This window comes from Pseudophryne corroboree, chromosome 5 (assembly GCF_028390025.1).
Source record: "Pseudophryne corroboree isolate aPseCor3 chromosome 5, aPseCor3.hap2, whole genome shotgun sequence".
NCBI lineage: Eukaryota > Metazoa > Chordata > Amphibia > Anura > Myobatrachidae > Pseudophryne > Pseudophryne corroboree.
The window spans coordinates 781,549,154-781,577,059 of NC_086448.1; the positions used below are offsets into that span (position 1 = coordinate 781,549,154).

The window sequence follows — 27,906 nt, forward strand, 5'->3', positions numbered from 1 at the left end:
ACTATCTGATTGCATGGCTGCAAAAAACTGCTACCGTGCGATCAGCTCGGAATGACCCCCTTAGTCTGCGACTCGGCTAAGCTTGGCACTAGCGTTAAGGGTGCCGTGTGCTGGTTCCATACTCCCTCTGTGTCTCCCTGAAAGGGCTCTTTGGGGGTAATTCCTAGTTGATCGCAGCAGGAAATTTTTTAGCAATTAGCCAAAACCATGTGCACTGCAGGGGGGGCGGCAGATATAACATTTGCAGAGACAGTTAGATTTGGGTGGGTTATTTTGTTTCTGTGCAGGGTAAATACTGGCTGCTTTATTTTTACACTGCAAATTAGATTGCAGATTGAACACACCACACCCAAATCTAACTCTCTCTGCACATGTTAAATCTGCCTCCCCTGTAGTGCACATGATTTTGCCCAGCTGCTATCAAAATTCCTGCTGCGATCAACTTGGAATTACCCCCTTTGTACTGTAGGCTAATTGTGCAATTAACCTTTTCGTGTGAGTGAGTGCTGTCACTGTTACAGTACATCAGGCAGAGAGTGTGTTTCATGTAAAGCATAGTGTTCCTCTTCCCCAGGGGGTTCACTAGTGTGCACTCAATGTAGTGTCCCTTCCCAGGCTAGCGAGACAGAACCAGCATGGCTGGACTCCATTTGGGGAATGATTTCCACAATCTCTACTAAGTTATCTCGGAATGAGAAAGAGACCTAATACTTAAGACAATCTATGACTGAGATGAAAAGAGACTCCGTACCCAAACCAGCGTCTCAGTCCCCTGCCATTTGTACGCAAAAACGCACTTTGTCTCATATCCTGCAGTCTGACTTGGATGATGAGGGGTCAGACATGGAGGAGGGTAAGGTGGACTCAGAGGTGGGGGAGGGTACTGTGTCGCAGGGAATAGAGGCTCTCATAGAAGCTATCAGAGGAGTTCTGAATATCCCTGATAAGGTGACAGAGGAGAGTGAGGAATCTTATTTTAATATAAAAAATAAATCCTCAGCCACTTTTCCTGTGTCAAAGGAATTAAATACCCTGTTTGAAGAACCATGGTGGTCATTCCGAGTTGATCGCTCACTAGCAGTTTTTAGCAGCCATGCAAACGCTATACCGCCACCCACTGGGAGTATATTTTAGCTTAGCAGAAGTGCGAACGAAAGGATCGCAGAGCGGCACCAAACTTTTTTTGTTCAGTTTTAGAGAAGCTCAATACCTACTCAGAGCTTGCGATCATTTCAGACTGTTCAGTTCCTGTTTTGACGTCACGAACACGCCCTGCGTTCGCTCAGCCACGCCTGTGTTTTTCCTGGCATGCCTGTGTTATTCTGAACACTGCCTGAAAACGGTCAGTGGACACCCAGTAACGCCCTCTTCCTGTCAATCACTCTGCGGCCAGCAGTGCGAATGAAAAGCTTTGCTAGACCTTGTGTGAAACGACATAGGGGGTAATTCTGAGTTGATCGCAGCAGGAACTTTGGGGGTAATTCCAAGTTGATCGCAGCAGGAAATTTTTTAGCAGTTGGGCAAAACCATGTGCACTGCAGGGGAGGCAGATATAACATGTGCAGAGAGAGTTAGATTTGGGTGGGTTATTTTGTTTCTGGTCAGGGTAAATACTGGCTGCTTTATTTTTACACTGCAATTTAGATTTCAGTTTGAACACACCACACCCAAATCTAACTCTCTCTGCACATGATATATCTGCCCCCCCTGCAGTGCACATGGTTTTGCTAACAAAGTTCCTGCTGCGATCAACTCAGAATTACCCCCATAGTTCGTTGCAATAGTATGACGCGCATGCGCATTGCACCGCATACGTATGCACAGAAGTGCCATTTTTTTGCCTCATCGCTGCACAGCGAACGAATGCAGCTAGCGATCAACTCGGAATGACCCCCTGTGGGTTAATCCTGAAAGGAGATTTCAAATCGCTAAACGGTTATTATCATCCTTTCCTTTTCCTCCTGAGGATAAGAAAAAATGGGAAAATCCACCAATAGTGGATGCATCAGTATCAAGGCTCTCACGGAAAACTATATTGCCTGTCCTGGGTGCAGCCTTTCTGAAAGACGCGGCTGACCGTAAGATTGAGACTACGCACAAATCTTTATATACAGCTGCGGGGGTGGCCCAGAGACCCACTATAGCATGTGGGTGGATTATGCGAGCCATTGCTAAATGGTCGGGTAACCTAATTGAGCAGTTAGATACCTTACCTCAAGGGGAGATTGTTTTACTCCTGCAGCATATACTGGACTCTTCAAAATTTATGGTGGAAGCCATAAAAGAAATAGGCTTGCTTAATGCACGCACTACAGCTATGGCAGTGTCTGCACGCAGGGGTCTATGGCTACGCCAGTGTACTGCAGATGCAGACTCCAGGAAAAGCGTGGAAGGTCTATCTTTCACAGGCGAGGCCTTATTTGGAGATGAACTAGACAAATGGATCTCCAAAGCTACTGCAGGTAAGTCCACATACCTTCCTTCTGCAGCTCCCCCAGCTAGGAAGGACTATTTAGGACCCAATTAACAGTCCTTTCGGACTGCCAAGTTTAGGGGCAAGCCCAGAGGTTCTTCTACAGCCAGAGGCACTAGAGGTTCTACAGCCAGAGGCGCTAGAGGTCCTGTGCTGGTTCACAGGAACAGGGCTCAAGCTCTGCTTCCTCAAAACCTTCAGCATGACGGTGGAACGAGATGCCTGGAAGACTGGCAGGTGGGAGCCCGGCTAAAATTCTTCAGTCACATCTGGACAACATCGTGCCAGGATCCCTGGGTCATGGATCTTATTTCCCAGGGCTACAGACTGGAGTTTCAAGAGCTCCCATCTCACAGATTCTTCAAATCACGCTTACCAGTTTCACAAGAGGCAAGTATAACTTTACAGAACGCCATTCAAAAACTAGTACAGATCCAGGTCATTGTTCCAGTTCCACCTCATCTGTAAAACTGGGGGTACTATTCCAACTTGTTTGTAGTACCAAAACCGGACGGTTTGGTGAGGCCGATTCTGAACCTCAAGTCGTTGAACCCGTACTTACGAGTGTTCAAATTCAAGATGGAGTCTCTGAGAGCGGTGATCTCAGGTCTGGAGGAGGGGGAATTCCTAGTGTCTCTGGATATCAAGGATGCGTACCGTCACATTACGATCTGGCCGCCTCACCAGGCTTATCTACGGTTTGCACTGCAGGACTGTCACTACCAGTCACAGGCCCTGACTTTTGGTCTTTCCATGGCACAGAGAGTGTTCACCAAAGTGATGGCAGAGATGATGTTTCTACTCCGCAAACAAGGAATGAAAATAATTCCATACCTGGACGATCTTCTGATAAAGGCAACGTCCAGAGAGCGGTTGTTGGACAGCATTGGCCTCTGAACCAGACTACTCCTGGATAACGGGTGGATTCGGAACCTACCAAAATCTCACCTGGAACCGACACAGAGGCTACCTTTCCTGGGAATGATACTGGACACAGAGTCTCAGAGAGTGTTCCTTCCCTTGGAAAAGGCTATGGTAATCCAGTCGATGGTTCAGGCTGACCTGAAGCCAACCCGGTTCACAGAGATCTGATGCGCAAGGTTTTAAAAGTCCTCCCTGTGCATCAGCCTGCTGTTGATTCACAGACTGGTGTAGCTTTAAAGGTATTGGCAGTAGGAGCAAGGGGTGGGCCCCACTCTCTGTAAGGGCCTGGGACACTGGTCCCCACAGTCCCCCCCCCCCCCCCTGATGGCTGCCCTGTCAGTTAGTTATTCATCTATATTTACCATGCTGCTTGTTTGTATTCAGGGCCGTCGAGAACAGAGAGGGGCCGGATACTGTGGGGTGGGTGTGGTCAAATCCAAAAGGTATGGCTCTGCAGAGGGGGGAGGAGATGCCCTGCACTATAAGCAGCACTGTATAGTTTTGCTTGTGGGAATTAAAGCCACCATCAGATGCTGTTGATTCCAGGAGCCTTCTCCTTCCAGGGCCGGATCTACACCTTGCGGCACCCCGGGCGAAAAATAGGGGCGTGGCTTAATGGAGAAGGGGCGTGGTCAGTTATGCCCCCTGTAGCTGTGCCCACAGTAGTATTGCCCCCAGTACTGTGTCCCCTGTAGAATTGCCCCAGTACTGTGCCCCCTGTAGAATTGCCCCCAGTACTGTGCCCCCTGTAGAATTGCCCCAGTAAAGTGCCGCTCTTCGGATCTATGGGAGAGATGTCATGACGTCTCTCCCATAGCACCGCATAGACACTAGAGGTCAACTATGACCTCTAGCATCTATGTGCCGCTCCCACAATGCAGTGCGGTGCGCAATTACTTAATCGCACACAGCACCGTACAGCACCACACAGCACCGGCACCAGTAGCGGATCTTGCCACGGTGGCGGCGCCCTCCGGAAGGCGGTACCCCGGGCAAAAATCCTGCTTGCCCATAGCAAGATCCGCTACTGGCTCCTTCCTATGGGAGGGCGGTCCGGCGTTGTGAACAGGGATCTGCCCCTGCTCGGTTCCCTCTGATGGATGTCAGGTTCTTTGTGCAGGTGTGGATCATTGCATCGACAGGTTCTAGGTCGACAATGTTTCAGTCGACCACTATAGGTCGACAGGCACTAGGTCGACAGGGTTGGAAAGTCGACAGGGGTTCTAGGTCGACTTGGTCTAGGTCGACAGTTCAAAAGGTTGACAGGAGTTTTTCATGTTTTTTTGGTGTCGTTTTCTCCATACAGTGACCGAGAAGTCCGATTAGTGCATCGTGTCCCTTCGCTCGGCACAGGTTACCGTTCCAATCGTAGTCCACGTGGATCGTTAAGTACAGTATGAAAAAATTCAAAAAAAGAAAAGATTTTAAAAAGTCATGTCGACCTTTTGACCCGTTGACCTAGAACATGTCGACCTAGGAACCATGTCGACCTAGTGACTGTCGACCAATAGTGGTCGACCTAGACAGTGTCGACCTTCAGACCGGATCCCCTTTTTGCACATGCTACTTTTCACTGCTGCCAAAGTATCAGTTACAGAGATTGCGGGGACAGATGATTTTTGTATCAGCTGTCCCCACACCAGAGCAATGTTGAATTGTTACAGTGTTTTTTAGTATCAACCGCTGCTTGATACATCTCCCCCATGAACTTATGTAACTTCTGCCCTGTAAAATGTAATCTCTCACCTGCACCGTGCTCTACCCTGTGTCTTATGTCTGTCCCCTCTCTGTCATCCTTGTCTGATCTTGTCATGTTTTATGCAAACTGTTTATGTGGGTTCAGTATGAGTTACCGATGGACGGGATGCCGGCGGTCAGTACAACAGCGGCATCCCGTCCATCAGAATCCCAACAGCCCCCCATTAAGCCCTTTCACCCTCACCTTTTCCCTACCCTAACCCTAACCCTCCCCTCTGGGTGCCTAACCCTAACCTTCCCCTTCTATGTGCCAAACCCTAACCCTCCCCTTCTATGTGCCTAACCCCAACCCTCCCCTTCTATTTGCCTAACCCTAACCCTCCCCTTCTATGTGCCTAACCCTAACCCTCCCCTTCTATATGCCTAACCCTAACCCTCCCCTTCTATGTGCCTAACCCTAACCCTCCCCTTCTATGTGCCTAACCCTAACCCTCCCCTTCTATGTGCCTAACCCTAACCCTCCCATTCTATATGCTTAACACCAACCGTCCCCTTCTATGTGCCTAACCCCAACCCTCCCCTTCTATGTGCCTAACCCTAACTCTCCCCTCTGGGTGCCTAGGTGCCTAACCCTAACCCTCCCCTCTGGGTGCCTAACCCTAACCTTCCCATTCTATGTGCCTAACCCCAACCGTCCCCTTCTATGTGCCTAACCCTAACCCTCCCCTTCTATGTGCCTAACCCTAACCCTAACCTTCTATATGCCCAACCCTAACCTTCCCCTTCTATGTGCCTAACCCTAACCCTCCCCTTCTATGTGCCTAACCCTAACCCTCCCCTTCTATGTGCCTAACCCTCCCATTCTATATGCTTAACACCAACCGTCCCCTTCTATGTGCCTAACCCCAACCCTCTCCTTCTATGTGCCTAACCCTAACTCTCCCCTCTGGGTGCCTAACCCTAACCCTCCCCTTCTATGTACCTAACCCCAACCCTCCCCTTCTATGTGCCTAACCCTAACCCTCCCCTTCTATGTGCCTAACCCTAACCCTCCCCTTCTATGTGCCTAACCCCAACCCTCCCCTTCTATGTGCCTAACCCTATCCCTCCCCTTTTATGTGCCTAACCCTCCCCTTCTATGTGCCTAACCCTCCCCTCTGGGTGCCTAACCCTAACCCTCCCCTCTGGGTGCCTAACCCTAACCTTCCCATTCTATGTGCCTAACCCTAACCTTCCCCTTCTATGTGCCCAACCCTAACCCTCCCCGCTTGGTGCCTAACTGTAACCCTTCCTCCCCCGATGCCTAACCCTAACCCTCCCCTCTAGGTGCCTAACCCTAACCCTCCCCTTCTATGTGCCTAACCCTAACCCTCCCCTTCTATGTGCCTAACCCTTACCCTCCCATTATGTGTGCCCAACCCTAACCTTCCGTCCCTGGTCCCTAACCCTAACCTTCTTGTGGCTGCACCCTTACCCCCCTTCTGCTGCCTATACCTAATTTCCCATCCACTGAAGTGCGTCCCGCTGTCCGAACGATCGGGATGCCGGTTGTCTGTATTTTGACGCCAGCATTCTACCCAGTGTCGGCATATCGATGCCAGGTTTGTGTCCTCCCTCTGGATCCTGGCGTCAGTATATCGACCGCCGGTATGCCGTTTGTCGGGACGCTAACTGTTTACCGTTTATGTTTGCTATGTTATGTGTTCTGTTACTTGCATCCATCTTTGTCTAATTGTGTTCTGTAATACCTGCTCCTGTTCCACCTTCATACATTAGGGGGATACTTAATATTTGCAGCTAACCCCCGAAAAGCATACTTGCTGACTTTATGGCTACTCTCACCAGGAGAGAGCAGCCAGATCGGCTCAGCAGGGGGCAAGGCAGTGACATGATGTGCAGAGGGGGGCAGGCCAGAGGCGGAACGGGGGCATGACAGAGGCGGAACGGGGGGCGTGACTCATGGATCACGTCATGTAAGCCACGCCCCCTCTGTGTAATGCCGCTATTACCGGCATTATACTGTAGGGGGCGTGGCTATGATGACACGATTCAACAAGAATTTACTTGCCAAATGGGCGGCCCGGGCAGGGGGGACCAGTGGCGGATTCAGAAGGGGGGCACACAGGCACGTGCCCCCCCTGTCGTCATGATCAGGCTGCCCTGACTGCAGTGCCGGCCGCAAACTACACGGCCCTGAACTGCTAAAGAGAGCTGGCAGCCTGTCTCACATATTCAATGAGCTGCTGCAGACGCTGCTTTCCCCCTCCGTGTAGTGCCTCATCATGCATATGTAATGAGCGGCGGAGCGGCATGATGTCACGCCGCTCATTACATATGCACAAACTGGGCTGGGGCAGGATGACCGCTACGTTCGCGTGGAGCCTCAAGCGGGGGAGAAATGTTTGAGCGGGTGACCCTCGGCCCGCCTTTCCGCTGCCACGCTCAAGCTCCCAGAAGAGTACGTTCTTTTCATTTAGTTATTAATGAGGTTTTTTTTATTTAGGTATTTATTTCTGTTGCTGGGCCTGGCAGACAGTCAGGACTAAGGAGTCACTGTCTGCAGTCATTTCTTGGATTTTTAAGCCAGCCAGCAGGGATACATTTAAAATTAATATTATTTAATACTGTGCCCACTGTATTATAAGCCAGCCAGTGGAGATAAGTTTAACATTAATATTATACAACATGGTGCCCTCTTTAATAAAGCATGTACCAGTTTAGTTTTATTTGTATTTCACTTCATGCTTTTAAGCTTTTGTGTGGGTATAATATAATTTATTTCACTATACGTGTCACCATGAAGCAGGGCTGGCCGGAGCAGAGCAGCGTGGCAGCGGGCGTGATTTGGGGCACTGCTTCTACTTCCCCTCAGCCGGGACTACTGTGGCTGGGTCCCGACGCTGCCTGTACCCGCTGTGGTCGCTGTCAGTCAGGGCAGCCTGATCATGGTGATGCCTTTGTGTGTGCGGTGCTGCGCCTCTCTGGGGCCGCCTGGCTCCTTCTCTCTCCCCGTGTACAGAAGCTCCACATCAGCCCCACTCTGGCATCCAAGGCGCCAGTGTCCACCGCAACGGGTCACGGCGACCAAGAGGATGATATGACCAACTCCAATGCCAGGGTAAGACCCCCTCTTATACACCTATAGTGTCATTGCCCATATGTGCTGTATGTCATACCCCCTATATCCTATAAACTGTGCCATGTGTACTGAGGTCACTCCCCCTGTATACCTGTCCATACTATTCCTATATATCGTGTGCCCTGTATGAGGTGATGCCCCCTATGTACACACTCACTCCATCCCCTACCAGACCTGTCCCCGCACACTCACTCCGTCCCCTACCAGACCTGTCCCTGCACACACCCTGTCCCCTACCAGACCTGTCCCCGCACACACACCCTGTGCCCTACCAGACCTGTCCCCGCACACACACCCTGTCCCCTACCAGACCTGTCCCCGCACACACACCCTGTCCCCTACCAGACCTGTCCCCTTACACTCACCCTGTCCCCTACCAGACCTGTCCCTGCACACTCACCCTGTCTCCTACCAGACCTGTCCCTGCACACTCACCCTGTCCGCTACCAGACCTGTCCCTGCACACTCACCCTGTCCGCTACCAGACCTGTCCCCGCACACTCACCCTGTCCCCTACCAGACCTGTCCCCGCACACACACCCTGTCCCCTACCAGGCCTGTCCCCGCACACACACCCTGTCCCCTACCAGACCTGTCCCTGCACACTCACCCTGTCCGCTACCAGACCTGTCCCCGCACACTCACCCTGTCCCCTACCAGACCTGTCCCTGCACACTCACCCTGTCCCCTACCAGACCTGTCCCTGCACACTCACCCTGTCCCCTACCAGACCTGTCCCCGCACACTCACCCTGTCCGGTACCAGACCTGTCCCTGCACACTCACCCTGTCCCCTACCAGACCTGTCCCCGCACACTCACCCTGTCCGCTACCAGACCTGTCCCAGCACACTCACCCTGTCCCCTTTCAGTCCTGTCCTGTACACTCAGCCTGTCCCCTACCAGACCTGTCCCTGCACACTCACCCTGTCCGCTACCAGACCTGTCCCTGCACACTCACCCTGTCCGCTACCAGACCTGTCCCCACACACTCACCCTGTCCCCTACCAGACCTGTCCCTGAACACTCACCCTGTCCCCTACCAGACCTGTCCCCTCACACTCACCCTGTCCCCTACCAGACCTGTCCCCTCACACTCACCCTGTCCCCTACCAGACCTGTCCCCGCACACTCACCCTGTCCGCTACCAGACCTGTCCCTGCACACTCACCCTGTCCCCTACCAGACCTGTCCCCACACACTCACCCTGTCCGCTACCAGACCTGTCCCCGCACACTCACCCTGTCCGCTACCAGACCTGTCCCTGCACACTCACCCTGTCCCCTACCAGACCTGTCCCCGCACACTCACCCTGTCCCCTACCAGACCTGTCCCCGCACACACACCCTGTCCCCTACCAGGCCTGTCCCCGCACACACACCCTGTCCCCTACCAGACCTGTCCCTGCACACTCACCCTGTCCCCTATCAGTCCTGTTCTGTACACTCAGCCTGTCCCGTAGCAGACCTGTCCTTGTATACTCACCCTGTCCGCTACCAGACCTGTCCCTGTACACTCACGCTGTCCCCTACCAGACCTGTCCCCGCACACTCACCCTGTCCCCTACCAGACCTGTCCCCGCACACTCACCCTGTCCCCTATCAGTCCTGTCCTGTACACTCACCCTGTCCCCTACCAGACCTGTCCCCGCACACTCACCCTGTCCCCTACCAGACCTGTCCCCGCACACTCACCCTGTCCCCTATCAGTCCTGTCCTGTACACTCACCCTGTCCGCTACCAGACCTGTCCCCACACACTCACCCTGTCCCCTACCAGACCTGTCCTTGTATACTCACCCTGTCACCCACCAGACCTGTACTCCATGCCCACAGCGTGATAAAAATGAGGTTGTGGCTCGTTGGTATGGTACTGTGACACCACAACCCTTGTTATGAGACCACACTCACCTTCCCAGGAGCATGCGCAAAAGCCAACACTCCCCCCCCCCCCCACCTTCCCCTATCATGGTGCCCCCCCTGTCATTTTGTTCTGGATCCGCCCCTGGGGGTGACCCCAGAAATTGGGAGACTCCCTGCTCTTCTGGGGGGGCCGGGAGGGTCACCTGATTTTCGGGAGCCTCCCGGCCATTCCAGGAGAGTAGGCAAGTATGGTTTAAGTTAAGTTGAAATGTAATGGTAATATAAGATCCCTAGCATGTAACTTCAGTGCTTCACCGGAACCCGTGTCCCAGGGCTGACATGCTTGGCTGAATGAGCCATCGCAGTGAAACAGCATGTGCAGCCTAAGGTCCTATGTTCTACCCACTTGAAGAACAAGCTAAAATAAGGGCCCAGAGATTGCGTCTCAGGATGGTTTCTGCAAAGCATAAATATCTGGATGACAGGCTAATACTAGATAGTGGTGAATTCCTTAGATAGAATTCAGGTCATAAACATCCCGGCTATCATTGAGGTGGAAAACTGAAGGTCAGGGTAAAACCTGAGATAATCAATGATATTTATTATTAGGTGGGGAGTGAAGATGCTTTTGTTGGTTAATGTTGTGATTTGTAGCTGTAGGTCACCTGCAGTCTGTGCTTCATGGTGTAATAATACAGATGGAGCCATCTTTATCTTGGCCTTTAATAGTATTAATTGAGCCAGGGCAGTCAGACTTAATCCCCTGCTGTAATGACAAAGGGAGTCATACCGGGTTGATCGCTCGCTAGCAACTTTTAGCAGCCGTGCAAACGCATAGTCGCCGCCCACGGGGGAGTGTATTTTCGCTTTGCAAGTGTGCGAACGCCTGTGCAGCCGAGCGCAGCAAATAAAAAAATTGTGCAGTTTCAGAGTAGCTCTGGACTTACTCAACCCTTGCGATCACTTTAGTCTTTTTGGTGGCGGAATTGACGTCACACACCCGCCCTCCAAACGCCCGGACACGCCTGCGTTTTCCCAAACACTCCCAGAAAACAGTCAGTTGACACCCATAAATACCCGCTTTCTGTCAATCTCCTTGCATTCGGCTGTGCGAATGAAATCTTCGCTAAATCCATCGCCCAGCACCGATCCTCTTTGTACCCGTATGATGCGCCTGCGCACTGCGGTGCATACGCATGCGCAGTTTTGCCGTTTTTTTACCTGATCGCTGCACTGCGAAAATTGGCTTCAACTCGGAATGACCCCCTTAATCCCTTGATGTATTGTTCTCTCTGTATTGTATTGCAGCTGAGAACAATAGATGCAGGGCTTATGCTAATAAACCTTGGTGCACTTAGGTGCAGCAGAGAAGACAAAGGTAAAATAAAATACCCAAAGGTTAGTTTCATACTACTGACTTTTCACCCCCTCTTTCCCCATTCTCCTCACTGGACTTAGCTGGTCATCCCCCTCCACCTGACTAGTGAATTCAGTAGGGTCATGGGACCTCATTCAGACCTGGAAGATGCTACAACAGCGGTCGCAGGCTAAAGCGCGGTGAGGTGATTGACAGGAAGAGACGGTCGCGGGGCGGGTTGGTGACATTGCAGCAGCATTTTCGGTGTTTCCGGACCATTTGTGGGCTGCTGTGGCCCAAAACATGGCTGCTTAGGCAGGGAGCAACATGGCAGGAGCAAAAGTATCGCCGCCGTGCTTTGATTCTGAATGTCTTTGGGGGGGGGGGGGGTGTCAGGACCAGGCATGCTGGCTGGACTAGCCTTGTGCTGTGCGTCCCCCTGCATGTCAGACATTTAATTGTATGTTTTTTCGCACATCTACGATCAGGTCTGAATTCGGCCCGTGGTACTCCCAATTAGTGGAACCCACTTTTGTCCAGCCCCTGAATGTCCTCTGAGCACCAGGGGTGGGCATTACAGTCAGTTCTAACTAAGTCCATCTTATCAGGCGCTGTTATTTCCTTTATACCCATGCCTTGGTTCACAAATGGGTAACGGGTGTGCGTGTTAATCAATACCTCAAGATCTCACAGCAAGTGATACCCAGATACGGAGTAGGATGTACTACGCATCGCATCCGCGGTGCAATACATCCTGCCATTTATCACGTACATACCTACGTTAATAACGCTGGTATTAACTTAGAAATGTGATTACAATCACAAAGGCTAGCTTTCCTGATAAGAGCTGTGCTCTGTGATAGAAGGACCTCCGGGTTTAGGACGTGGGAGTACTTCTGCGCAGTGATGTAACAGTGTCTGTCATACAGGACAGTGGTGGTCATTCTGAGTTGTTCGCTCGGTAATTTTCTTCGCATCGCAGCGATTTTCCGCTATTTGCGCATGCGCAATGTTCGCACTGCGACTGCGCTAAGTAAATTTGCTATGAAGATTGGTATTTTACTCACGGCATTACGAGGTTTTTTCTTCGTTCTGGAGATCGGAGTGTGATTGACAGGAAGTGGGTGTTTCTGGGCGGAAACTGGCCGTTTTATGGGAGTGTGTGAAAAAACGCTACCGTTTCTGGGAAAAACGCGGGAGTGGCTGGAGAAACGGAGGAGTGTCTGGGCGAACGCTGGGTGTGTTTGTGACGTCAAACCAGGAACGACAAGCACTGAACTGATCGCACTGGAAGAGTAAGTCTCGAGCTACTCAGAAACTGAACAGAGAAGTCTTTTCGCAATATTGCGAATCTTTCGTTCGCAATTTTGATAAGCTAAGATTCACTCCCAGTAGGCGGCGGCTTAGCGTGTGCAAAGCTGCTAAAAGCAGCTTGCGAGCGAACAACTCGGAATGATCACCAGTGTACATACAGTATACAGATTGGACCACAGAAGAGGTGTAGGAGGGGAGAGATAAGGAAGGGGCATGGGGAGCAGCAAGAGCCGAGAGGGCCTACAAGCAGGCAGCAGTTCACTATACCAACGCTGGAATACTGCCCTGTGGTAAGCCCGATAGTCAGCGGGAATAGAACCTGTGGCGAGCGCAGGCGAGTAAAACAAGGGGCTTTGTTGCGCTCGCCCCCCACCGGCATTCTAAACACCAGGATCCCAGTGTCGGGATGGTGACGGGCGGTATCCCAACCGCTGGTCACTCATACCCAACCCCATGCGATACGATTAATGACCAACATTTCCCCAACTGTCCTGATTTAAGTGGTTGTCAGTGAAAACAGTTTTCGGTGGACATAGACGGCTCTGGTTTTCCAGTGTCTTTATATCTACTGTTATATCTCTGTGTATTAAGCATTTATTACCTATCTTTGTAATAACAGTGGAAGCTGAAACTGGACTCCCAGCATCATGCCTGCGCCGGGACCCCGCATACGCGCAGTGGAGCAGAACAAGGGCCTCACAGCTATAAGTGACGCTTATTCTCCTGGAAAGATTTTGCTGTGTTAGTAAATTAGATTTTTTAAATTGTGGAAAAAAGTAGATTTTTTATTGTTGATATAAATGTAATTTTACATAGGCCTCATATCCACTCTGCTCATAAGGGGGGCTGCACAGAGGTGAGCCGGCTGCAATCGCGCCCACATTGTGTGCACGAAAGTATATGTCAGTATCCGCCCGTAGGCTGAGTTGTATGCAGTGATGCAAGTAGAAATTTTTTTGTAGTGACAAAAAATGGGTGTGGCCACATGCCACATGGGGTGTGGCGAATGAAAATGGGGGCATAATACCAATATGGGGGGCCAGAAACACATATGACCCCAATAGTGCCAGATACACATATGCCCCCACAGTGCCAGAGTCAAATATGCCCCCACAGTGCCAGATACGCCCCCACCGTGCCAGATACAAATTTGTCCCCAGCAGTGCCAGATATGCTCCTACAGTGCCAGATACAAATATGCCCCACAGTGCCAGATACACCAATGCCCCCACAGTGCCAGATACACCAATGCCCACAGTGCCAGCTACACATATGCCCTACAGTGCCAGATACACAAATGCTCGACAGTGCCAGATACACATATGCCTCACAGTGCCAGATACACAAATGCCCCATAGTGCCAGATACACAAATGCCACAATGCATATGTCCCCCCCCCCCCTCCCTCCCCTTGCTGCTCGCCGCTGCTGTTGTCGCTGCTGCTGTGTGAGGGGAGAAGAGGAGAGCGCAGTGCGGTCCCTCAGTGCTCCGTCCGGTCTCCGGTGGCGGCGTGTATCTTCTCAAATGAGACGCTGGTTCATTAGCCAATCAGAGCTCACGGACCGGTGAGCTCTGATTGGCTAACGAACCGACACCTCATTTGAGAAGATATACGCTGCCGTCGGAGACGATAGTCGGACTGAGCACTGAGGGACCGCGCTGCGCTCTCCTCCCCTCACACAGCAGCAGCTGCAAGCATGGTGGTCAGGCCGGCGATACTGCGTACTGACTGGCAATTTCTTCCAGTATGCAGTACCGCCCCGTACCACCATACTTGCAGCTCTGGTTGTATGCCTCTCTGCATTCATACTGCCTCATTGTGTATGCTTGCTTTCATAGCTGCCATCAATATCAGTGGGCATTGTACTGCAACATATGCGGAACTCTGCATAGCCCACAATTGCACTGTCACATTAACGGCACAGCCGAGCTAAAGTTTGGCAGGGTCAATCAGTTGTGTACTACTCGGCATCAGCCATTGTTGTGTACCCTCAGCTCCTGAGTATGCGCAGTGCGAAAATACGCAAGATTCATCCGCAACACAGAATTGCGCTCACTTCTGCATCAGCAGCAAACACGTCTACAGGACCATGCAAGTATTTGGACAGTTCTGTGCGGAGGTGATTCTCCTGCATTAGAGGGGATTGTTCTATAGTAACCCAAGAATAAAGGAATTCCCATACTTACATGCAAATAAAAGACGGTGAATTAATCAGGCTTATTGCCGTTATCTCCGATTGCTGATAATAATGATATGAGCTGACCCTGACCCGTGGACTTGTGTTTATGGCCCAAGCTATATTGGAGAAAACCTAGGACGGAGCACCTTCTAGTAAACTGTATGATAAGCAGCTGGGTGTTTCACCGAGCTACATGTAGCCGAGTCCTTATCCAGTATTACAGTGTTCTGCAGCACGGGACAATAAGAGAATAGAAACATAGAATTTGACGGCAGATTAGAACCACTTGGCCCATCTAGTCTGCCCCTTTTTTTTTTATCCTTTAGGCCACAGGTTCTCAAACTCGGTCCTCAGGACCCCACACAGTACATGTTTTGCAGGTCTCCTCACAGAATCACAAGTGAAATAATTATCTCCACCTGCGGACCTTTTAAAATGTGTCAGTGAGTAATTAATACACCTGTGCACTTGCTCGGTTACCTGCAAAACATGCACTGTGTGGGGTCCTGAGGACCGAGTTTGAGAACCACTGCTTTAGGCAATCTCAACCCTTTTTGAACCTTAATTCTTTGTAAGGATATTCATATGCCTATCCCAAGCATGTTTAAATTGCTCTACAGTCTTAGCCTCTGTCACCTCTGATGGGAGACTATTCCACTTATCCACTACACTTTCTGTGAAGTAATTTTTCCTTAAATTTCCCCTGAACCCCCCCCCCCCCCCCTCCAGTCTCAGTGTATGTCCTCGAGTTCTAATATTTCTCTTCCTTTGAAGAATGTTTCCCTCCTGAACTTTGTTAAGACCCTTGATATATTTGAAAGTTTCTATCATGTCCCCCCTTTCCCTTCTCTCCTCCAAACTATACATGTTAAGATCTTTTAGCCTTTCCGGGTAAGTTTTGTGATGTAGGCCATGCACCATTTTAGTTGCCCTTCTTTGTACACTCTCTAATGTATTTATATCCTTCTGGAGATATGGTCTCCAGAACTGGACACAGTATTCCAGATGAGGCCGCACCAATGACCTATACAGTGGCATTATCACTTCTTTTTTCCTACTACTGATTCCTCTCCCTATGCAACCAAGCATCTGACTTGCCTTTCTCATTGCTTTGTTGCATTGCTTTCCTGCCTTCAAGTCACTTGAAATAGTGACTCCTAAATCCCTTTCCTCTTCAGTAGTTTCCATTATAGTACCCTTGATACTATATTTAGCCTTTGGGTTTTTGAGACCCAAGTGCATGATTTTGCATTTTTTAGCATTAAGCTGTAGTTGCCACGTTCTTGACCCTTTCTCAAGCCTACCTAGGTCATCAATCATTTTTTTGACCCCTCCCGGTGTGTCTACACTGTTGCATATCTTTGTATCATCTGCAAAAAGGCATACCTTCCCTTCAATACCATCTGCAATGTCACCAACAAAGATAATAAAGAGAACTGGACCAAGTACAGATCCCTGGGGTACTCCACTGGTAACATTTCCCTCCATAGATTGCACTCCATTAACTACGACTGTCTGTTTCCTATCCTGCAACCAGTTTCTTATCCATTTAACTATTTTTGTTTTTGTTTTAACTGCACATTCTTTAGCTCTTTGAGTATCCTTGGGTGTATCCCATCTGGTCCCATTGATTTATCCACTTTTAGTTGTGAAAGTTCTGTTAGGACCTTCTCCTCTGTAAATGTACTTTCATCTACCTTATTTTTATGAATGTCCTTGCAACTTAACTGTGGCCCCATCCCTTCTTCTGTAATAAATACTGAGCAAAAATAATTATTTAGGTGATCTGCTATTGCCTTGTCTCCCTCCACCAAATGCTCACTCTCTGTCTTAAGTCTTATTATTCCTCCATTTGATTTTCTCCTTTCACTTATATACTTAAAAAAAGTTTTGCCCCCTTTATCTACTGACTGGGCCATTTTCTCCTCAGCTTCTGCCTTTGCACGTCTGATCACTTTCTTAGCATCCTTCCGTCTGTCCAGATACACCTCTTTGTCGTTATTATTTTGAGTCTGTTTGTATTTCCTAAAAGACATCTTTTTTGCTTTCACACTAGTTGATACTTCTTTTGTGAACCACACTGGCTTCCTTTTCCTGGTGCTTTTCCTAACCCTTTTGATACAAAGGTCTGTTGCCCTTAGTACTGCACTTTTCAGTTTTTCCCACCTCTCCTGCACTCCTATAGGGCACACATACTGGCTGGCGCAAAGATGATCGCCAGCTGGACGTAAATTACACACAAAAAAAAAATGCATGCAAAAATTGTGTATTTGTACCCCAGTGTGAGATACATTCTGGTCAGGAGGGATACATATGATTCCCAGGCTGATGTGATGCCGGCTGTCACTATACTGACAGCGGCATCCCAGCTTCGAGACAGCGAGTCCCCTCGCAAATTCGTTGCATGCACCTCGCATCGCTCCCGGTGGCTCGTTTTGCTCGCTACAGGTTCTATTCCCACTCGGTTGGTGGCATGGACCCACCAAACCACATGGGAATATCATACGTGTGTCAGGATTCTGGGCGTCGGTATTCCACCGGCTGACGAGATTCCGTCGTATGTCTCCTGAACGCCGGGATCCTGACAGCTGGTATATTGACTGCATCCCGGTCAGGAGCAGTTTGCATGCGTCGTATTTGTACCAGACTGCGTCATAGACGCTTACATTCCACTTGCACCCATGTTATAAACCATTTACAGATGTAGCCATGTTCATCATTGCTGCGATGTGGCATGCTGCATGGCAAGCCGGTCTGCAATGTGAGAATTTGCAGTCGGCGATCACTCCATTTATAACATTAGGAATGAATGGAGCGATGCCGACCGCGAATATTTACAGCCTGGTATGCCCGGTAAGCAGGATATGACTGGGAGGTGACATAGGGGTGGCTCGAAATACGCATGAAGATGTGTGTTATGATAGTGTTGCAGGTGTGTCACTGACAGAGCCGGATTAAGGGGGGTCCGCTGGGGGTAAGTACCCCTGGGCCCCACGCTGTGAGAGGGCCCCCCACCACCCACCGCAGATCGGATCTCTATTGCCGATCTGCGGCGCTGCGCTTACCTATGACAGCTATCAAGCAGCCGCCGGCGCTGCAGAGATGTACAGGGCAGCCGAGCCGAACGAAGGCTCAGCTGTCCAATGATAAGTGAAGCTGCAGCCTGCGGCTCCATGACTGGTTGGAGCGCAGGCTGCAGGGAAGAAGGAGGTGGGATCCCGGGCATGCGGCGCAGCAGGGGTTGGAGGTGGTTATACCCTGCAGATGAAAGAAAGGAAAGTGCTCTCCTTCATTCGTCGCAGCCGCCACTGGCTATCAGCACAGTAAGACAGGCTGCATTAACTTTTTGTTTATTAGATGGAAATTTGAAGCTAATGTTCTGGGTTTTATATATATATATATATATGAAAACAGGATTCAATTCCTGCGCTGCATGTCCATGTCTCCAGAGTCTCTATTAATTGTTAGTTCTGTGCTGCTCAATCCCACTCCCAGCCAGGGAGTAATTGGTATTGGTACTAGAAACAAAATAAGGAGAGCGCACCGGTAAACGTAAAATCATTCACTTTATATAAAAAGAGTAATATCCACATACATTGCAGTAAAAGTATCCAAACTCAGCGAGGTCCACACGGCCTTCAGAATAACGCTCAACCGAGCTGGAACTGTCTCGTCGGCTCCGGACCCGGCGGGTGACGTCACAACGTCCTCAGCAGATAGCCACGCCCAACGCGTTTCGACCTATCACAGTCTTCGTCAGGGGATGTGGTTAATGTGTGTGGGTACGGTCTTATATACCCATTCCAACTGATAACAGCTGCTAGCAATTAGTTGTGATCCACAATTATACAATTTACATTTAACAACGGCAGATTGTCCATGCAAGCTTCTCAGCAAGAACTGTCCATCCCATTTACTGCATATCCTTAGACCCAAAATTTTGATTTAATTATAAATCTCCAGAATAGTTTTAATTAGAAACACTTGTTTGATAAATTAGCTGTCTGCTGCCACACACACACACACACACACACACACACACACACACACACACATATATAATCTATATGCACCAACATTTTGGGGCTCGCATGCCCCTTCTTCTAGGTGACACGTGCCCTGAAACGTCTTTGGACTTTTACATGTATTCATCATAAACCTGCCTTTCACAAGTCTCCAGAGTGCCGCATTGGGGGATCCGCTATTATATACACCCTGTACTGAGGGTACCGTAGCACCCATGTGATTATATATACATATATATATATATATAAAATTAATTTAATTTTAGACCTTAGGGCCCCCTTGTTTTAAGTACCCCGGGCCCCCGGAGCCTTAATCCGGCTCTGGTCACTGAGAGCGGTTGTATACAAGGATGCACAGCGGCACAAATAGGAGGCCGTACTCGGACACATTAACAGCACCAGCCATTGGGATGATGCACGATTCCATGGTGCATCCGATGGTGCATGAAAAATAGGCACCAACTGGTACTTCAGTGTCTAAGGACGCTGACAGTAGGGCCCTCATTCCGAGTTGTTCGCTCGCTAGCTGCTTTTAGCAGCAGTGCACACGCTATGCCGCCGCCCTCTGGGAGTGTATCTTAGCTTAGCAGAAGTGCGAACGAAAGGTTAGCAGAACGGCTCGTAAATATTTTCGAGCAGTTTCTGAGTAGCTACAAACCTACTCCTACCTTGCGATCACTGCAGTCAGTTTGGTTCCTGCATTGACGTCACAAACACGCCCTGCGTTCGGCCAGCCACTCCCCCGTTTCCCCAGGCACGGCTGCGTTTTCAACTGACATGCCTGTGTTTTTTTAGCACACTCCCGGAAAACGGTCAGCTACTACCTCCCAGAAACGCCCCTTTCCTGTCAATCACTCCCCGATCAGCAGTGGACTGAAAAGCGTCGCTCGGCCTTGTGTAAAACTGCATAGTGAATGTACGCCGCGCGTGCGCAGAAATGCCGATTTTAGCTTGATCGCTGTGCTGCGAAAATCTGCAACGAGCGATCAACTCGGAATGACCACCTAGGTGTCGCTGTCTCAGCTGTTTAGCAGCATTATCATAAGGACGCAGATGCAACTGCGTACCACTCAGAATAATGCCCAATGGGCCTGAGTTGGATTTGGAAGCAAAGCAAGAAAATGGACAAAATCATGCTGCACTGCAGTTGGGGCAGATGTAACATGTGCAGAGAGAGTTAGATTTGGGTGGGGTGTGTTCAAACTGAAATCTAAATTGCAGTGTAAAAATAAAGCAGCCAGTATTTACCCTGCACAGAAACAAAATAACCCACCCAAATCTAACTCTCTCTGCACATGTTATATCTGCCCCACCTGCAGTGCACATAGGGGGTCATTCTGAGTTGATCGCTCACTAGCTGTTTTTAGCAGCCGTGCAAACGCTATGCCGCCTCCCACTGGGAGTGTATGTTAGCTTAGCAGAAGTGCAAACGAAAGGATCGCAGAGCGGCTACAAAAAAAAATGTGCAGTTTCTGAGTAGCTTCAGACCTACTCAGCGCTAGCGATCACTTCAGACTGTTCAGTTCTTGTTTTGACGTCACGAACACGCCCTGCGTTCGCCCAGCCACGCCTGCGTTTTTCATGGCACGCCTGCGTTTTTTCGAACACTCCCTGAAAACGGTCAGTTGATACCCAGTAACGCCCTCTTCATGTCAATCACTCTGCGGCCAGCAGTGCAACTGAAATGCTTCGCTAGACCTTGTGTGAAACGACATCGGCCGTTGTGAAAGTTCATCGCGCGTGCGCATTGCGCCGCTTACGCATGCGCAGAAGTGTCGGTTTTTAGCCTCATCGCTGCGCATCGAACAAATTCAGCTAGCAATCAACTCGGAATGACCCCCATGGTTTTGCCCAACTGCTAACAAATTTGCTGCTGCGATCAACTCTGAATTACCCCATTGTGTCCAAATTCTGGCAGCTACAGTACTATAGAGCCGCTGTAACCTAGTAACTATCTATTAACCCATTATCACTACAGGAATAGGTCCCTCATGTAACCCAGCGGTGTGTAACACCCCAATTTGTCTCTCTGGGTTCCGTACGGGCAATAGATGAGGATTTCACACACCCCACAGAGCCCCGGTGAATAAACAGGGTAGTATAATAACCTAATAACTCTGATGTGCAAAACGCGTAAATGCAGCAAAGGTGAGTCCTAGCTACTGTATTAATATACACCAGTTAATAAGTTGCGGCCAGTATGTAATTACTAACAGTGTTGCTGATGTGACACTTACAGCAATGCAGCAGCTTCTCCATGTGATAAATATACACATATTGGTAATCACTAACGGTATCGCCGTCTTTGTATGTGGGGTCTCCTGCCTGGATACGTGCTTGTAGGAAAGCGCAGCAGAGGTTGTTCTTCCTCAGGCAACTAAGGAAGTTCAACATTCCACAGAAGCTCCTGCTCCTCTTCTACTCCGCGATTGTGGAGTCGGTACTGTGCTCCTCGATACTCGTATGGTACAGCTCCGCCAGCGCGAGGGACATATGCAGGCTCCAAAAGGTGGTCAGAACCGCAGAGAAGATCATCGGGGCCGACCTTCCCTCAGTCCAGGACCTGTACTTGTCCAGAGCTAAAAAGCGGGCAATGAAGATAGTAAAAGACCAGCTACACCCCGGCCACAGCATGTTTAACTTGCTTCCTTCAGGCAGGCGTTACAGGGCTGTCCCCGCCAGATCCACCAGAAGCCTCAAAAGTTTCTTTCCCCAAGCTGTCCGCCTGCTGAACTCCTGAACATTGACTGACTAGACGTACATGTAACTCACTTGTGTCCCTACGGTATACCTATCTGTGTAACTTTACTTGCCCCCCCCCCCCCCCCCACACACACACACACACACACACACACACCTGCTTACCTGTTACCTACTTGGCTGTTGTATAGCAAACCGAAGACAAATTCCTAGTATACATAAGTATACCTGGCCAATAAAGCTGATTCTGATTCTGATTCTGATTAACCAGTGTTGGTCCATGTAACAGCAGGAACCACATCTGCATACCCTGTGTACCCAGGTTCAGCATTACAATTAGACAAACCTAGATGGTCGTCTATCAGAAATGGTTTCACCGTTAGGGGACAATGATGTCACTGTCCAGCACCACAGTCCCTGACTCCCCACCGCTTCCCATCTACTAAGAAGCAGCACAGGGAATAGAACCCCCCCCCCCCCCTCCAATCCTTCTACCACTGGCGCTGGGCATACAGAGTTCATGGACGAGGTGCAGCCAACCCAAGCAGGGCAATACTGGTGCTCAGATGACAAATATATTGTAGCATTACTCATTTTCAGGGAAATATACTGTAGGGTATAAAGTATTTCTACTAATTGTCAGTATAGCAATTGCACACTGGAGATGGGGGGCGGAGCCGATGTGAGGCCACGCCCCCTAACAGCTCTCATTCCCTTCTACAGATGACATACACTGAGACACCTCTCCCATACACCTACCTACCTAATGAAGATGACGCACGGCACACCTCCACTCATCTGTCAGTGCTTCATCTGGAATCATCTTTACCATAACTCCAAACTGTCTCGATTACAGCAGGACAGTCACACTATTCGAACACTGTCCTGCTGTCCCACCCACAGGTCGCAGTGTCCCACAGGTGGGAGGGGCCATTGGGGGATCCTTTGATCTCCCACTGCTCTGCAAAGCAGCAAGTGATTTCTGATAGATGCCGTACGCATCGGGAGCGATGGGCACGTTACCAAAATAGCGAAAAACGGGTCTGTGCAGCGAGGCCACACCCACTCAGCAGAGGCCACACCCACACAGGACCATGCCCCTTTGCCGGGTTGCGTGCCACTACGCCACGCAAGGGTCCCGAATCTCGGCTCTGAAAAGTTTGGAGGTATGTCTTTACTAGGTAGGTGGGACCTGTTCTCTTTGACATACTTGCAAATAAACGCAGGTCTTACACACTAAGGATTGCAACTGCAAATCTGTTTACAGCAGCTTTGCGCTTGCAATCCTTAGCAATGCAAATGCAGGTTGCGTTGTTCATCTGTGACGGCAGGTTTGCCGTTGCAGGTGGCCTTGTGAGGCCGAGAAAACTGCAGTCCTTGGCCACGCCAGTCCCGGAAGACAAGGACCACCGCCCCCGTTCCTGGCAATGCTGACTACCTGTGCCCATGCCTGACGATCAGGCAGAGGTGTTTGCATTACTGCGATTGCATCGCAGGACCTGTTGCCATCGGGAAACTGCACAGAGGATCACTTATGTGATCGGTAGTGATTCACCCTCTATATTCACACATACACTATGCAGAAAGTAAACACACACTATACACCATACAAGCTGTATATAGGGCCTAATTCAGACCTGAGTGTTGCCCGGACCGCGCCCCCTAAACGGCAGCCAAATGCCGCCGACCCGCCCCCACCCGCCCAGCGACCGACCCTGCCTGTCAGTCAGGCAGAGGCAATCGCAGGGCTGAGACAGCCGTCGGCTGTCTGGTATGCGCTGCGGTGCATGCGCAGTTCAGTTCTGATCGGCTGCTGTGCAAAAATGCACAGCAGCGATGAGGTCTGAATTAGGCCCATAGACAGAGAGAGCCCCAGCTACAGCATGTGACTGGATGCGATCCCCTAACCCTGCTGCTGTCTGGATAAATGTGGCTCAAGAATGTGCTTCAGTGTACCCCTGCTGGCTGACAGAAAGAGAGAGAGCTGAGAGAACCCACTGCTCGCAGGAGCAGTGATGGACTGGGGCATGAAGGGCCCACCGGGGGGGGGATGCTGTGGTAGGGGCCCATGCTTAGAGGCTTGGCTAACCATTAGTACATGGTCTGGGTCCCCTGAGAAATATATATAGTCATGGTTGCAGATTTTCTGGCTGCACCCTGCGGGAGGAGGCAGCCAGGTCGTCACAGCAACGTGCGGTGCGGGGGTGTGGCTTCAAATAGGGGGCTGGAAGGGGACGTGTGGGCCCCCCTGGACTCATGGGCTCTCGTGCACCACACACACTGCACCCATTATAAATACGCCAGTGGCCTATGGGCTACTTTATCGTAGATTTTACCTTAGAGGATCCCTCTCCATCTGCCCCCACTGACACATATGCAGGCCGACAACCATGACACGGGAGGGGCCTCTAGTAACCTAACAACCTAATCCCACCCCCTGAAGTGGCCAGCAGCCTCTAGTCTCTGGGCTTCTCCCATAGGGGAGACTTAAAGGTAGGCAAGTATGCCTCCTATATATGATACACTGGCGTTTCTATAATGGGTGCAGTGTGTGCGGTGCACACGGGCCCCTGAGTCCAGAGGGGGCCCCCACCGAACACACTGCACCCATTTTTAAAATACTCACCCCTCCGAAGTCCAGCGCCGGCATCCGTAGCGCTATTAGAACTCCGTGAAAATGGCTCAGCGGCCATTTTCACAGAGTTCTGCGTATGCAGTAGAGAAATCTCAGGAAAAATGGCCGCCGCGCCATTTTCCCGGAGATCTGAGCATGCGCAGTAGAGTCTGAGCCCTCTAGTGCTTAGACTCTACAGCGCTCCGGGCCCGAATGGAGGAGGCTGAACACAGGCCTCCTCCTCTCTTAAAACGCCCCTGATATGATAGGTCTTACATCTATTTCTATTATCACTAGTGACTGTACCCCGGAACACCTGCTGCACCTGCACTATAAGTACCCGCAGGAGGCTGAGGTGACAGAGACTACAGTTGTGTGGCGTGAGGAAGAAAGGTAGAATGCCTATTCAGCACCCACCAGGCAAACAGGGGTTACACCAGCAGCAGAAGCGTAGCCCAGCACAGGGTTAATCATTACCTTTCCTAGAATGGACTTTACAAGGCTGTGCCCTTGACTTTATGTCAATACTGAGGTAGCACTGAACCTTGATCTTGATGTAGAGAAGGACCCGAGTCCTCGTCTCTTTATCCCTGATCTATATAGATTGCTGGAGATTGACCACAACCTATTTATTGATAAAACTAGGAATAATTAGAGAATACAGCCTTGTAAAATACAACTTTACTCTTTCACCTATAGTCCCCCTGTCACCATGTATATACCACCAGTATACACATGGCAAATTGTGCTAATTACATATTACAGTACATTACAATTTACCGGTCTGCAATACATCTAAGACCAAGATGTAATACATTGCGGGCCTGATTCACAGATGTACGCAAACCGGATTTTTTCACAGCTGAGCGATTATTAGCTGATTGCGAATGCGGTTCAGTCACACTGGAAATGTGCCGCAATGGACTTGCAACGGTGATTGCTGTAATTGACAGGCAGGGACCGTTTATGGGCGGCAATGGGTGTGCAGAGACTCAAATGCAGGCAGGACGCGGCTGTTTCCGGGCCTGTTTCAGCCTGCGACTGCGATCCCATATACCGTAGCAAGTACTCTGGTGCCCGACCACATGGCTACAGTACTCAGAACTCTGATATGAAATGATGTGTAATGGCTGCTGCGCCTTTGGGCCGGATTCAGAGATGGATGCAGTTCATACAGCAGCTGCGTCTTTGTACGCAGCCATGGTGCAATAATATGATAATGCCTCAGGAGGTGTTTTGCTGACACAGACGCCTTCGCTGGCTTCTCCAATCCGTTGCTGAAGCCAAAGATGCAGCATCGGATCATCTATGTGAACATCGGTCATCTGAGTGAGCCTCAAGTTAGTCATTATGGCCGGTGTTTAAATGCTGCCAGGGACACATCTGCACACCCAGAAAATGGGGCTGATACTTCCCTGGTTTCTGAAATGCTGCCCATTGCCACCCCTTCCCGCCCTCAAACAGCTGCTTACGGGGCAGACAGAGATCTGCACATGTGTTAACCTTTGGAGATGTACATAAAAACCATCAAGATTTGCATACATCTCTGTAGTAGGCCCTATGTACGCAGACGCTGAGATTTGTGAAGCTGCAGGTGGGCGTCTAAATACATATTCATATTCACAGCTGCGAATGCATTAGCGTACATCTATGAATGAGGCCCTTCCTCCATACTTGTTATAATCCCTCCTGTTTTGTGAACAAGTCTATTCATATCACACCCTCCCCCACATCCATTCCTCTCCTCTCTTGTGCACAGTCTCTCACACACTCCCCTGTTGTTGGTGTCTCCACAAATTAGCTGGGTCTGTTGTTCCATCACTCTTCAAGGGGTGTAGTATTGTATGCTGGCGGCCGGGCTCCCGGCGACCAGCATACCGGCGCCTGAATCCCGACCGCCGGCATACCAACAGCGTGGCGAGCGCAAATGGACCCCAAGAGGGACATAAAGTGTCGGTATGCCGGCTGTTGGGATTCCGGCACCGGTATACTGTGCGCCGGGATCCCGACAGCCGGCAAACTGAAGACCACCCCTCTTCAAGAGCTCCAGGATCCCAAAAATGTCCAGACCCTTCTCAGACTCCTGTCTTCAAATCAGTCAGATTTTACCCACCAAGGTTACCACCAGATTTAATAGGCATAGCATGAGGTAATATTCTTATATATCCTACATAATAAAAGGCTAATGCTGCTCCTTACCTCTGTAGGGGGAAGTGTTTTGCATGCCAGCGGCCAATAGAGGTTGCTCGGCGTAGAAACTCAAATGTTGCTCCATTCAGGCACGCACAGACGCCAATGCTGACATTACTGCCATGTAGCGATGTGCGCCCAAATCTCGGGTTTTGGGTTCTTGTTTTGGATCTGTGTCTCTTTCGTGTTTTAAATTTGTTTTGCCAAAACCTCTCTTGCAAGTTTTGGATCTGTATTTGTTTTGCATATGTTTTTTGTTTTGTTTTTAATCATAAAAACAGCTAAAATCGCAGAATTTGGGCCTGTTTTTGTTCCTACAGTATTATTTACCTCAATAACATTAATTTACACTCATTTCCAGTCAATTCTGACCACCTCACAGCTCACAATATTGTTTTCATCCAGTTTAGGCCAAAAGGTTACACCGAGATAGCTGGATGACTAAGCTAAGCAACAGCAGTGGGCGGCCCGAACATGTGGCACTTAAACTTCCAACATGGCACATCTAGGAAACAGAATGGCACTGCAGTGGCAGGCAGGGTGGCAATTTAATAAACTATAAAAATGTTTGTCGTCACAGTCAGCAATGCTCCAAACAGCACATAATGCAAAGAAAGGAGGTGAAAGATGGAACTGTCTTTGGGCCTACCCACCCTCCCTAGTGTTGTATATATTAAACAGGACATGCACAGTTGAGGAGTGTAGTGACTGAATAGGAATGAAGAGAGTTACACACCTGAGGCTGGGGATGGCCCTGTGGGTATCAGGTTATATACTGTTCAATAGGGATACAGGGATGGAGGGGGTAGTTTTATTCATAAGGGCTAGTTTGAGGCGGAGTCAGACTCTTTTTCCTTTGTCTTCCCGCCCCCCCACCTCCCATTTTTTTGTTGTTGCAGGGGGTAGCTTATTGCGCTACTTATTTGGCCGGAAAGAACGGCAGGTTACCTGTTTTAGCCTCATACATAGATTGTTCATTGATTGATTCATAGTTGGTGGTGCGCTCACCTTCGTTGACTGTGTATAACGGCTGGACCACCTAAACGGGGCAGCGACATCACCCAGACGGGTGGGTAGTCAAGGTAGAAGGTTGAGTGGATACCTTTTGTTGTTCGTTTGTTTGGTTAGGAAGTTGCAGTTTTGCAGTTTGGGGAATGAGTTCTAGACGTTCTTTCTTTGTCACCATTATCTAATCCCTTTCTTTACAGCTATTTAAAGTTAATAGTTATTGAAATAAATCAGCTAACATTTATCGGCCAAATCTAAGTCTCTGTGTTGTTTTTTTATGTAAGGTAAAGTGTTTGTGTAATGATTCATGCTCAAGGCCTTCATCAGTCGTTAGGATGTTTATAACAAACCAATCATTTCAGCATCAGGGACTGTCACTTGTGGCTGAAATTATTGGTTTGTTTGGGCCCCCACAAAACAATTTA

The 27,906-nt window shown here is 49.8% G+C and overlaps 1 protein-coding gene across 2 annotated transcripts in view; it reads right to left on the reverse strand.

Moving 5' to 3' along the window:
* LOC134928511 (7-alpha-hydroxycholest-4-en-3-one 12-alpha-hydroxylase-like) overlaps positions 1-22,454 on the reverse strand; it is a 46,893-nt gene extending 24,439 nt beyond the window's left edge. The window contains exon 1 of one of the 2 annotated variants that reach the window (XM_063924346.1): positions 22,433-22,454. The gene's annotated coding sequence lies outside the window, so the exon portion shown is untranslated. Of the gene's footprint in view, positions 1-21,614; positions 21,731-22,432 lie in introns of those variants that run through there. The other variant, XM_063924345.1, reaches the window with a different exon arrangement.
* Between the last annotated feature and the right edge of the window lie 5,452 nt (positions 22,455-27,906).